The sequence below is a fragment of the Falco naumanni genome, chromosome 10 (assembly GCF_017639655.2).
Source record: "Falco naumanni isolate bFalNau1 chromosome 10, bFalNau1.pat, whole genome shotgun sequence".
In the NCBI taxonomy this organism is placed as follows: Eukaryota; Metazoa; Chordata; class Aves; order Falconiformes; family Falconidae; genus Falco; species Falco naumanni.
The window spans coordinates 27371007-27383866 of record NC_054063.1 but is presented as its reverse complement, the minus strand read 5'-3'; the positions used below and the strand labels follow the sequence as shown (position 1 = coordinate 27383866).

Below are 12860 nucleotides of genomic sequence, written 5' to 3'. Positions count from 1 at the left end.
TCCACTGGATCTAATGGAGTTGCACCTACTTAAGCGGATACAGAGTTTTTGTTCAAAACACATTTTCATTATGAGAAGCCAGCACTGTCTTAAGTCTCCCTGCTTTGGTAATACAGTTCTGTGATAATATGCTGAGTACTTATTCTCCTATTGGAATCTATTTCTTTTTGTCTGTTGGTGAGGTTTCAGAATCATGTAGTCATCACGCTAATTGTTCAGACTAGTCTTAGAAGGGCATATTTTCCTTTACGTTGCTGTGCATATTAGGTATATTCAATGGGGAGGACAGAGAACTTTGATTTTATTTTTTTTTTATTCCCCCCCCGCCGTTACCCGAGTTAAGAGAATGCTTTGGTAATTTACTCCTCCTTGGAATTATTGTGAGGTTCTGTTGTAAAGTACACACAGCTGTATCCCTTCAAGCATCAAACATGTAGCAAGAGCTTATTCACACACAAATAAGTGTTAGCGCATGTTCTGGAAATGTATCGACTTGCTATTCTGTGGCAGTTACCTGTCCAAAAAAACCGTGAATGAAGAATGTAAGAGTCTAATGTGCACCCAGAGATAATTGTAGGAATGTTAGATTTATAGAATAACTTCTTTTCATCAATTTTTTTGAAAACTTGCTGTCAATGTTTGTGTGCTATTGCAGAAAAATTATCTTTGGTAATAAACAGCAACTCAGTTAAGCCTTCCCCCAAATGGATACATTTATAATAAACATTTTCAGATAAGCTATCTTAACCTTCCCCGTGCTAGCCTCACGTGTTGGTGGTCTTGAATGTTGGTTTAATGGAGTGTATTTCAGAAAATTAAGCAACTGACAAAAAGTTTGTGTGCTAAAGCCTTTCACAAATGAAAGCAAGCCGTGTTTGCACAATGGCAGGCAGGCAGAGTATCCCAGTTTACCATCTGTCAGATGAAATGCGATAGCTGAATGGGTGAGTACTCCAGCCTGGCTCCTAGGCTAGGAAAACGGGTTAGTTTGAGTCATTCTCCACAGAAGTATGGATTTGGGACAGAGGTGGGGTTAGGTGGGAAACTTCAATAAAACTATTGCTTAGGCCTTCATTCATTAGGCATTCAGTTTAGATGTGATTAAATGCTGTTTGCAGACAATGTGTAAAGGCAACTGCCCCCCTATAAGGATTTGTGTCAAACTGCTCTCGGAAGGTTTGCGCTGTCTGGCCTTTGAAACACTGGCAGCCACTTCTCGCTTGCTTTTCTGCTGTTGCTGTTTGCAGAGATGAACCAGGGCAAAAGGAAATGTTAAGGCTGGTGCTGTTATGTTTTTACGTACACAGGCTGGCTAGCTACGTGTCATTTGCAGCCTGGAGTAAGACTAACTGCTTTCAAAAGTTTTCGATGGAGGTTGACTCTGTAAAACATTTTCCCTAGGCTGTTCAGCTCGCCTGCCGGGGGCGAGTCATCCTCTAGCGCTGCCACACAAAATAACGAATGGAACCAAGTCAGAATAAACCCCATTCCCTAATACAATGTTCAACGCTGGCGGGTGCAGCATGCGCAGAAGGCTCTGGAAGTGCATTTCAAGCTGTTGTGTAGATCTCCTGCCGTGCCAGGAGATGGCAGGCATTGATGGCTCCTTAAGCGCCGCTGCAGCACAGCGCAGTCCCTGGCCGTATGGAGCTGTCCCAAAATCCGCAGAGAATGGAGGAAGGCAACATGCAAAGTGGAAATACTTTTTAATTTGAGTTTTACAGGCGTGTGAATGATGCCTATCCATAAATACAAACCTTTTTATAACAAACGGAGAGATGCTCTTTTAGCTGCTCAGAGACACCTCTGCCCGGCTGCCTGAGTTTTGGGGACCCGGGTAGTCTTAAAGGTGTCGGTAGCATGTTGGGGGACCAGACATTTAAGGAGTTTAGAATGCGGTGAGGGTGGAGCTGAGTGCGTTAGCATATGAGCTGGACTGTTGGTTACTAGTGTTCTAATTAACTTCCCGTTTTGAGAAAAATCTTAATAATTTAGCTGGGTTTCTCCTATCATAGGAGACTGTAGGTTTAAAACTGGTGAGCAGCTCTAGGGTTTTTTTTCCTAAACTTGATTTCTTGAAGGCAGAAAGAAAAAAAAAGCCAATAAAAATACTTCACTAACAACCAGACAGGTAAGCTCAGTGGTAAGCTCTTAAAATGAAGGGCTCTTTTTTTTAATATATTTTTTTTTTAAATTTAATTTTATTTTTTATTTTCAAAAATTTTGAAATGTCATCTCTTTTTCTATTTTCATTTTCAAAGCTGAGAAATGCACAAGATAATGAGAGGAAGAAATATTCTTGAATTATAAGATTTGAATATTTTTTTTAAATTGCTTATTTACCCTATGTAGCTATTTTTTTCCCTGGGCCATGTGTGACCAGTAGCCCTGTTCCTGACCTTAGCATAACTAACGCCATTTTATAAGGCAAGTAACCATTCTTTATGACCGAGCGTGTCATGTATCTGTTCCCTTTCCTTATCTGGCCCTGAAGGTCCTGTGAACCAAGCAGACAAACCAAACGGATTTCTTCTTCCCCTGCCGGCTGGCCTCAAGGCTCCTGGCCACCTTCCTTGCTAGCCTTGAAGGTCCCAGATGCCTGGCCAGCCTGGTGTTGGTGACCCCATCGCTGAGCAGGGAAGCGCAGCAGCACACAGAGCTGTCTGTAAAATCAGGCAGTTGCAAGTCCTACCTGGGCACCTTGGACCCAAACTGCTGCTGCTGGACAGTGAGACCCTGTGGCTATGGATGCTTCCACCATCATCTGCTTCCTCCAAGGCTGAGTAACTTGTATTCTTTTATATGATCTTTGAATCTAGATTGTTATATTCGTACAGCAAACCACATATTAAGATCTGACCCAATCTGCAGATGGCCCAGGTGATAAGAAACTACAAGGTAAGTTGTATTATAAATTCTGTATTATGCTACTTATAGGCTGTACTATATTGACTCTACTTGTAGAAATCCTGTGCCATTCCAACAATGAATTCTGTGCTACACTAATCATAGTATCCCATTAAGAAAATAAAGCTTTAACTGTAACTATGATGTAGTGCCATCATCATTCCACCAAGGCTGCCTAAAAAAACCTGTCTGTCCCCTTTGTGACAGGAGTAATTTGAAAGAACACCCCCCCACCCCCCCCCAGTAATATTTGTATTGACAGAGCGTTGTCTGAACACCTCAGGCTGTGAGCTGGAGCTGCTAGAACTGTGTATTTCATCCTACAGCTCACATTCAAACAGCTGAAAGCCATCTGTTCTTATGTCTAGTTAAGCTTAGATTTATGTAAGGGCAGTCCGGAGACCATCCTACTGCTCCGAGCAATAGGACAAACATTTTAAATGTGGAAGTTGCTACCACTCTTCCCTTGCCAGGTCAGAATAAATGAAGCACGGCGGCTGGCTGGCTGTGATGGCTTCAGCAGGCAGATGCTCGTGCTCTCATTGTGCGGTATGATCTGCGTACACATGGAGTAGCCCGTGCTCCCAAGAACCTGCAGCAGGAAAGGAGCTCCTGAGAATACAGCTGCTGGAGTGGCACACTGGGGTACCACAGCTACAAGTGTTATGAATCTAAAGGTGCCCTGGGCAGGTGCCGCTGGACGCAGCAGCAGGGGCTGGAGTCAGGCTGGCAGACAGCTACTGCGGTTTGGTCAGCCTCGTTCCCCAAACGCAAAGCAAGCCCTGAAACAGGGCCAGTGCTACACTGGGTAAAAGGAATTTGTGCTGTTTAAGACTTGCTTGTAAGGTAACATGAGACAGAGGCAGTATCACAAGGGGGGGGCGTGTGCCTCGGGAGCACTTGTGCATTGACAGAGCAATTCCCAATGTTTGTGTTGCATCAGTTCTGCAAATACTTCTTATTACAGTGCATAAGACACAATACCTGTCAACGTTAGCTTTGTAAAGAGAGACCGTTTTTCTTCTGTTGACTAATTATCCACCGAATATATTCAGTTTGAAGAGACACTTCAATAATTTAGCAGGCATGTGCCAGGTAATATAGGAGCTTTTGTCTTACGAGTGGCATAGATCTTCAATCATGTGTAACTCAATCTCTGGCTTTATGTATTCAAGGAAGTGTTTCGTATAGCTCCTGTATCAAGTGCCACTGAAAAGCAGGCCTAGATAAAAGATTAAGGTAATGCTCTTAACTGTGAATAGGGCAAGTTTACCCCTTAACGTCCAGTATATCTTTTGCAGGCAATACAGCTTTATACATATGAAACGTATATGCTGAGATCTGATGATGAGTTTGTTGTAATAACAGAAAAATGCTGGAAACTGCACGTTAAATACCCAGGTCGGTTAAGTCTCCTTATGTTATGGTGTATGAACCAATGCTTTGTAGTTTGAAACGGAATGCTTTCTGTCATTAACGTTTCTTAAATGCAGATTGTAAGTGCTGCACAATTTTGGTTTGCTGGACCAGATGAGGACAATGGTAATGTTCAGTTCCTGGGAACACTATAAAGCAAAACTCAAGTAATGGGTTTTCTTCAAACCCTCTCAAGGTACCTAATCACAATTGTGCCATCTCCCAGAAAGTTGTGAGTTCAAATGTCCTTTTCCTGAGCCACTGTCAACTCTGTAAAGTGCAGAGATAATGCAGTAGCTCAAACTACTCTCAAATGACTAAAACCGGAGTTAAAATACAATCTTTTTTTTCTTTGGAAGGACAGCTGTCTGCCATGCTCCAGCTGTCTACCATGCTCCTGCTGGAACAGAGTGGGATTTATAAGAGCTCAAAAGGACAGATATCACTTACTGACAGGTAATTGCTTTCTGCAGATATCTGACTCTTTTCCTTGGAGATTTTTTTCTACATAAAGTTCATTCATAGTCTGAAGCAGCAGGGTTGCAGACAGTAATTGGTTATTTATGCATTAATGTTTAATTTATGGAACAGTACCTATATATTTGTAAAGAACCACTTTCACATCTGTTGAATGTTGTCAGACCAAACATTAGTATGTAGCATTTCAGAAACACATTCACTGGACTGAAACGAGTTTTCACAAAAACACAAAAATATGGAAGGTGTGTATTAAAAGAGAATAGCTCAGCAAAACCTTTTCATTGAATGCTTCTCCTATTGAGCTTTTCTTCAACCGTTGGCAATTCAAGCCATTCTGTAATGCTGCCCTATGTCTTTCACAATAGCTTAGGTCATCCAGTCCATCATCTGAGCACCTTTCTTTGGCAGTCCTGCCAGCAGCAGTGGGGAAATGAAAAAGAAGGTGATTGAACTTTCCTAACTGTTCTGAACATGGCTTGGCCCAAGGAAAGGTTCCCCAGTAGTAACTTGCCTATCACGGAGTCATCTGAGAACCTACTTGCTACCACCTGGCTCTGACTAGGCCTCCTTATCTCCATGAACAGAGCTGCCAAAGCTGCCCTTTGTAAGGAAACTTCAGAAAAGTTGGGGTTTCTTCTTGTTGGCTGATGAAAATGTTCTTTGAGGCTGGTCTCCTTTAGCACCCCCAGGCTGGCAAAAGGAAAAGCATACTCCAGGAAAGAGGATGGATTTCCTGATTTAGTACCAATCTATAGGCTTCATCCATAAGCTTGACTTGACTTTAAAAATACAGATCAACTGACCTATCGACCTTCTTGTCTTTCTGAGAATGTATGTAATGCCTACCCTCTTTATTGTCTTATGCTCTTCTCTATGTGCTTGCCCACTAACTGAGAGCACGATGTAGTGGCTGGGCTGTGATTTAGCAGGAAATGGCCTGCCTTCGTTTCAGTTGTCACATTCAGCTGATGTCATTGTCCTCCTGTGATGGTGAGGACATCATATTGCTGGCAATTGCCTGTTGAACTGTTGATGGCTTTTCCTCATCAGCAATGGCTGCGATGCTCCAGCCGGCTGCTGTGGGTGTTGTACTATAAGGGGCTGGATGGCATCACCCGAGTGAGATTTGACCCTTGCGGCCTGCGACTGTGCTGCCCTGTGGCAGTGCGGTGACAGGGATTTTTGTAAAAGGCACATTTCAGGCCTTTTGGGAAGTAGAAACCGGAATCATTCTGCCCAGACTGCTGTCCAGGTAACTGTGTTTTTCATTTTAAATACCTTTGCAGGCTCCATGGATATAGCTTTTGTTTCCAGTGCTGATATGTTGTTTTGATGTCTTGACAGCTCAATTGTGTTCGTATCCTGTTCAGAGCCCCTGCAACGGATCTTTGCTGCCTTGTGTTTGAATAGAGTAGACATGGCAACTAGAAGGCTCTAAGAGTTTCTAAGTAAACCTGTAAAGAAGTTTAATTACATACCATGCCTATCTTTTTTTGTGTGTGTGTGTGTGTATGGTATTCTCACTTGGCCAGGTTCATTGTGGGTGTTAAATACCTTCTAAAAGTATGAGAAAGTGGAAGGGTGATATCAGAGTAGATGTAGATGGATTATTTATCTTATTGGATGTGACAAGGCAGAAGAGTCTGTATTAGTAAAGTGTGAAATACAGCAACCTGGAGAAGAGAACAGCACCAGATTAAGGAGGCGATCCAGATGGGTGACACCTGGCTGTGCTCACTATGGGAAGTCAGATAGAAAGGGCCCACCTGAGGTCTGATCCAGTGCTGTTGATGTGTTCCAGCTCTGAATTCACTTTTCTTCAGCTGTTAAGAATGTCTGTTATGCCCATACAACTGTGTTGTCTGTCCTAGAGCTGAGACATCTTGTTCAACATTCTGTGTCCTGACTACTCCCTGGTTGGAGTGGGTGGGCAGTTCCTGCTTGGTTTGTGCTGCCAGCCTTAGGTGTAATCCCATGAAAAGGTCCTGGGTGTGGAAAAGGGATGTGGCCCTGGCAGCTTTGGCAGAGATTGTTAGGAACTTTCTGGAATTTTCTTTTCTCTTTTTTTTTGATCAGAAAATACCACTTAGTTTTAATGTAATGGCTCAACAAATATTTGAAAAAAAATATATTAATACTGTTTCAAAATACCTAAAAATTTCTGCTTCCTTCCCTTAAAGAATACAAAATTTCTCATTTTAAAATGCAGTTTATGTTTTTTTCAAAACACTAACAAAAGTAGGAAGTTACAAATAATATTTTCCCAAAGTACAACATAAAATTGAAATAGTGAAAACATTTGTTGAACTATTTTGAGATGCAAGATTTGCATTTGACTCAAATGGAATGTGTTTTCTAAAAGAACTTTTTCAGGGAGGAAAACCCTTTTGTCTGATAATTAAATCCCAGCCTGAGAGAGGTGGGACAATACTTCCATTAGAGCGAGACAGAATTTCTGTGCAGAAATTGAGGAGAGGAACAGTATCTGTATTGGAGGTTGTGTTCAGGAGACGATGACTAGTGGGTTTGTGTCTTTGTCTTTCCCTCCCTTCTCCCCATGCTCTGCTCAGCCTTTCAGATTTGGGATACCTGAGCCTGTCCCTGAAGAGGTTCTTCCTCCATGGCATTGCCAAAGGTAAATTTGAGGAAATGGGCAGTATTTTGGCCTATGTATTTAATGTTTTTCTGACATCGCCTGGTGCTGTCAGTAGCAGGAAAACGTTTGCTGGATCCCTCTTTCTCTTACAGCTTCTGTTCACCATTATTTACTACCGATGGAGGAGCTGTGGATATCTGGATAGAAACTTCTGGTCCAGAAACCAACATGAGTCATTTGCTTTGTCCTGTTCCTTTCCTGCCTTCTCCTACAAAGGAAAGAAGAAACTAAAGTAAGCTCGTGCAGGGTTTCATGGATTTGTTGCCTGATTTAGTTGCAATATGAACATCACAGCACTTTTCATTAGTTTATTCACTAATAGGCCAAAAAGCGACTATCCCCAAGGTCGCAGGGAAGGCAAGGGTTACTATTGCTCTAGGCCAAGAGTTTACAATACTGATGATAACAAAACTATTTGGTATAGATGCCAACAATGCCAGAAAGCAAGTCACTATTCTGATCAAGGACAGTATTTTCACTGCTCAGAAAGCCAGCCCAGCTCTCTGCTGTCCAACCATGACAATCCCTGTTTGGCAGGCCCGACCAGATCTACAGCACCCTTGGTGCATTCTCATTCCAGCTCCCCACGCTTTGCCAGGACTGGGTAGTCTGTTTGCCTGGGACATTCACACACACAACTCCCAGGATGCTACTGGTGATAAACAGCGTGCTGCAGATCATGGAGGAGAAATTGCCCAAGAGCAGAGTAACCAGCGCCACTTTGCTGATACCAGCACCAATAAATGTGGGTTTGACTACTCCAGGTGTACTGCAGCACATGTGCACCACTAGCCCACTGAAGCACCCTTCCTTGCTGACCCAGTCCTTGGTTCCAGACGGGTGGTTCGTTCTTCCCCTGTGACAGGCATGACAGACACAAGAGCATGTGGAAGAAGGGCCAAGCTACCGCGAGCAGCTGAGGCTCCAAGAAGCTCAGGAAAGGGTGATGGTGGCGGTGTGAGCTGCAGGGAGTCTTCCTGCCACAACTCATCTGGTAGAGAGAAGCAAAGGAAGCTCTGACAGTGGCAGCACCCAGCAGTAGCAGTGGAAATCCATCCAGTGGACTTTGATTCCTAACATTGCCTGTTGCTCCTGGGAAGTGCAGGGCCGGAGCAGCGGCAGGGAGAAACAGCAAGCTCTGGACACATACCATCCATAAAGAACAAAGCACAACGTTCCTGAATGTGGAAGTTCAGTCTTTGCTGATAGTTGCAGGTGTATGATCAATGTGATGGCACAGACTCTTGGTTTCATTGGCCATTATTCCTCTTATGCCTGTTTTTTATTTAGACTCCTATCCAAGGCTTACATTGCAGCTCTGCTTTCCGGCTGTGGCAAGACCCTCCAAGCAGCTATGAGCTCTGCAATTTCTCTCCCTAAACTCTGTTTAATTTTTAGGGAATCCTGTTAGCTGCTGCCGTGATTCAGTTTGTCCTTTGTCATGGTACAGACACACAACTTTCATTTTGCAAAGGGATGTCAAAGTGGGAAGGCAGGACAGTTTGGAAAAGTAGAACTAGTCTTTAGGACATTTCTTTTCACCACTCTCTCCAAAACGTGTGTGTGTGTTCCAGCAGAGTCAGGTGTCCCATTTGTTGCTTCTGTCAATCCCAGATTTACCAAAGTTCGTATCCATGTAACATCTTAGCATGTTATCGCAGGTTGCTTGCATCATTCAGATCATTCTGTGACCACTAGAGCTGATCGTCTGCTCCTGCGTAACTAGTGTAGCCAGCAAAGGAAATAGAGCTTACTCAGCATCCCCAGTACTGAAATACTTCAGAAGAGGAAATAGTCCTGTTGGAAGATTCCTACCAAAACAAAACTCTATTCAAAAAGCAGTCCTGATTAGGAACATCCTCTACTCGAGTATTTTGTTACAAGTGGCCTAAAGAGGAAGAATTTTTATTTTTTAATTCTTGTTGCAGCAGCAGCTCTGAGTTAAGCAATGCTCATGGTGTGTTCAGGGCATCAAAGCAGAAAATCTGAGACAAAGGGTCCAGATGCAGAATTTCCTGCTATAACCTAAACCAAATGCCACTGAATGCAGCTTCCCTCAAGATCTCCCAGCTACGCTACTGTTCACAGCCTAGCTGGTGGCCAGCATCCAGACTGAGCATTAGTAAAACTAACAAACCAAACAGTTCCCACAGTAAGTCCCTTGCTCTCCGGCTTACTTATTTAACTGTGGAGCTTCTAAGAGGGTTGTTTCATCTACTCTTGTTGCAATAACCAGTAAGCGGGTATCCATGACAAAACCAAAGGGCACCACCCTACAGCAACGAAGTCTTGGCTAAGCAGCAGCAGAAACTGAAAAAGGTCAGAGCTCCACAGTAGCCCTGCTCCACTTTAAAGATAACCCATCGGTTTCATAGAATCATAGAATTGTTTAGGTTGGAAAAGACCTTTAAGACCATTGAGTCCAACTGTTTCCTAAGAAGTGAGGGAGGGTCTTCAATGGCTTTCAGGTCAGACCTGGGCTGTCTCAACAGAATTCTCCCAAAGACACCAGGGGAAGAAAGGGAAATGCTCAGACAAGTACACAAGGAGAGCACAACAGAACTTCACTGACATTCATTCTACCTCTGCCTCCCAAGGCAGAGACAAGGACAGAAAAGATGGCAGAGGGCAAGGAACAGGGCTAGCGCTGCTCCTCCCATGAATATGCTACTCTTTCCCCATCTCTCTGTCCTGTTCTTGTGTTCCCAGAGCTACAACTCTCTCTGCCATAACTTGTGTTTTTTCCTTTAGACAGGGACCGTTTCTACATGGTTCTGTACCTGGATGGTCTTGCAGTGCCACCTTCTCTAAGATTTTCAGTGGAAGCCAGGATGCTTGGCTTGGTGATCTGCAGCTGCTCCATTTCGTCTTGGATACTGCTGCTGAAGTCCACCAGAAGGAGCCTTTGTGTATCAGTTTTGCATAAGCCTCAAGGAATAGATTAACATGTAAGTAAAAAAGCCAGTGAGTTCTCTGAACTATGGTGAGTTATCATAAAATTAATCTTCCCAATCTGTATGAGGAAAGGATGCTCTGGATTTGCAATACAAATCCTATACATTAAGAATATGGATGGTTGTACACCGCTGCTAGAGACGACTTTAATCCCAGCCATCTCATTGATTGACCAGTGTTTTATTTCTTAAGAACTACAGAGAACTAAATACAGCCCTACAACAGCATGTATCGGATATGTGTTCCCCTTTTTGCTCGCAGTCTGCTTCAGATTTGTGTTAAGCATTGTGCAGCATTCCCCAAGGCAGCTTCGTACCTTGAGATGCGCCTGTCTCTGCAGGAGCTCTCTTTGACCAGGGAAACTTGAAACATTCTCTTCTTGGGTACTCTTATTGTAGTAAAATCACAGGAATGTATCAGCAAATCAGCTCTGTTGAACTCCTGCAGTTTTGATCTGATGGCTGGATTTAATCTGTCAGTGTTTTGGGAGGATGACTGCTTATCAGAAGAATGAGGGGGAAAAAAATGTCAAAAAATTTAAAAATCAGTTCCCATGAAGTTACCCTTACTTGCTCTCTCTTCTCTTCCCTGCTGTGTTTGTGGTAACAGCTCATCAGACCCTGTGCTTGTAATATCTGTACCATGAGACTGCAAGAGAACTTCTCTTCCTCTAGGAAAGAACAGGAACCGGGATTCCTCCTCTGAGAGATGTGGGGCTCATGCCTGAAGAGGATGTATGTGATGTTTTTCTCCCCCGACCAATGTAATCATCGAGAACTGAAATACTTCTGGTAGCTTTTGCGAACTCTGTGAGCCTTGCCTTCTTTGCAGAGGAGCCAGAGTCTATGTGGACGATTTGAACCTTTGCCATCATTTGGAGCAGAATGAAGCTCTGTAAAAGGACAGCGACTGAATGCCAACTGGGTTGTCATTAGCCCGGGCGGCCCAGGAAGCAGCTGATGTGCAGTTTGTGGTGGAAGTCATGCAGACACAAGGGGTATGACTCAGTGATGGAGAGGCCCCGGCCTCTGGCTGTATTCCAAACCGAAGGTGGATTCTGGGCTTGCTGTTGGGATGGACGAGGGACAGCTAGTGGCTGCACGCACGCACATGGCTGCATAAAGCACAAAGGCTCTGAGGATTCCCCTGTGGCCCTTCCTTTCGCAGAAGGCTGTTAATGTTGCAGCGATGTCTGGTGCTGCTGGCCCGGTTCCTCCTTTCTTCCACAGTAATCAATGGACGCATGTCCTGGTCTTGAAGTCTGGCACTTTAGGAATGAAAAGCTTAATGGCTTTCCTTGGCCTTTTTTCCCCCCTCTTCTTTTCTTTTATGAAGCATAGGGTGTTTAGAACTATGGAAGCAGTGCAAGAAAAATATTAATGAATAACTATGGAGTGCAGACATTAATGCATTCCTTTCTCTTGAAATAACTGACTTTTCTCTGTGGGCTCTGTAAAAGAAAAATGTCTGCGGAGTCTGAACCTGCTGTATAGGAGCCAAAGTAGATGGTGATTTAGAACTTCACTGGCTTTTTTGTTAAAATGTTACCTCTGCATTTATCATGTGGCCAAAAATCATCTCTCTTTCTCTACACAATGATAACCCTGAGGAGGCAAGGTAAGCCTAAGGCACAGGGGTGGTTCCTGATGGCAACTGTGAATGAAAAACGATTTCTAGGACCCCCTCCCACACCCCAGACTCTGCCCGATGTTGGAGGAGAGGAATTAAAGTGTTGCGAGCACTCTACCATGGGAGTACTCTGCAGCAGTGGATTTTGAAGCCCCGAGTAGCTTTTGCTTCCCGGCAGGTATGGAGGGGTACGCGAGCTGCGTGTGGGGCTGCGCCAGCAGCAATGCTCCAAGGTTTGAATCCAGCCTTCCCGGGCCAGGGCTGAAAACCGCAGGTCGGCTCAAGGCGGCGGCGCCTGACAGCCGGCCTTGCTCCAGCTGGTCCTTCGAGGGAGCGGGAGGCAGAGGGTGCCCGCGGCGGAGACCCCCGTGTCCCGCCGCCGGTGGAGCCGCGTGGGTGCCTCGGTGCCCCACGGAGCCCGGCTGCGCGGGCAGGCGCTGTCCGCGCCCAGCGGAGCAGGAGGCTCAGGAACCTGCCCGAGATAGCTGCGGGGCTCAGCTCAGCGTTTAACCCCCCCGGCCACCTCTCCCCGATGGCGCCCACCCCTGCCTCAGCTGCCTCCCCCGCCTCGCCCACCCCGCCCGCCGCAGCGGCTGGCGAACAGGGCTTTGTCCCGGTGTCCCGGCCCGCCGGGACTGAACGCTGCAGCTGGGATCATTGTGCAAGGGACGGGGGAGGGGGGTGCGACGGTGCCTCCCGCCAGGCGCTTTCCTTTGGCGGCCCGCGGCCCCCTCGCCTGCCCCCGCCGCTCCCCGGGAGCCGCCGGGACTTGTAGTCCGGCCCGGCCCGGCCCGAGGGGCTGCCCGTAGGGGACCCC

The 12860-nt window shown here is 45.3% G+C and overlaps 1 long non-coding RNA gene across 1 annotated transcript; it reads left to right on the top strand.

Annotated features, from left to right (window-relative positions):
- The first annotated feature begins 7072 nt into the window (after window positions 1-7072).
- On the top strand, window positions 7073-12425 carry LOC121094372. The gene is made up of 4 exons (XR_005829831.1): window positions 7073-7438; window positions 7552-7691; window positions 10211-10407; window positions 11024-12425. It is a non-coding gene; the product is annotated as an uncharacterized LOC121094372 (long non-coding RNA).
- The last annotated feature ends 435 nt before the right edge of the window (window positions 12426-12860 follow it).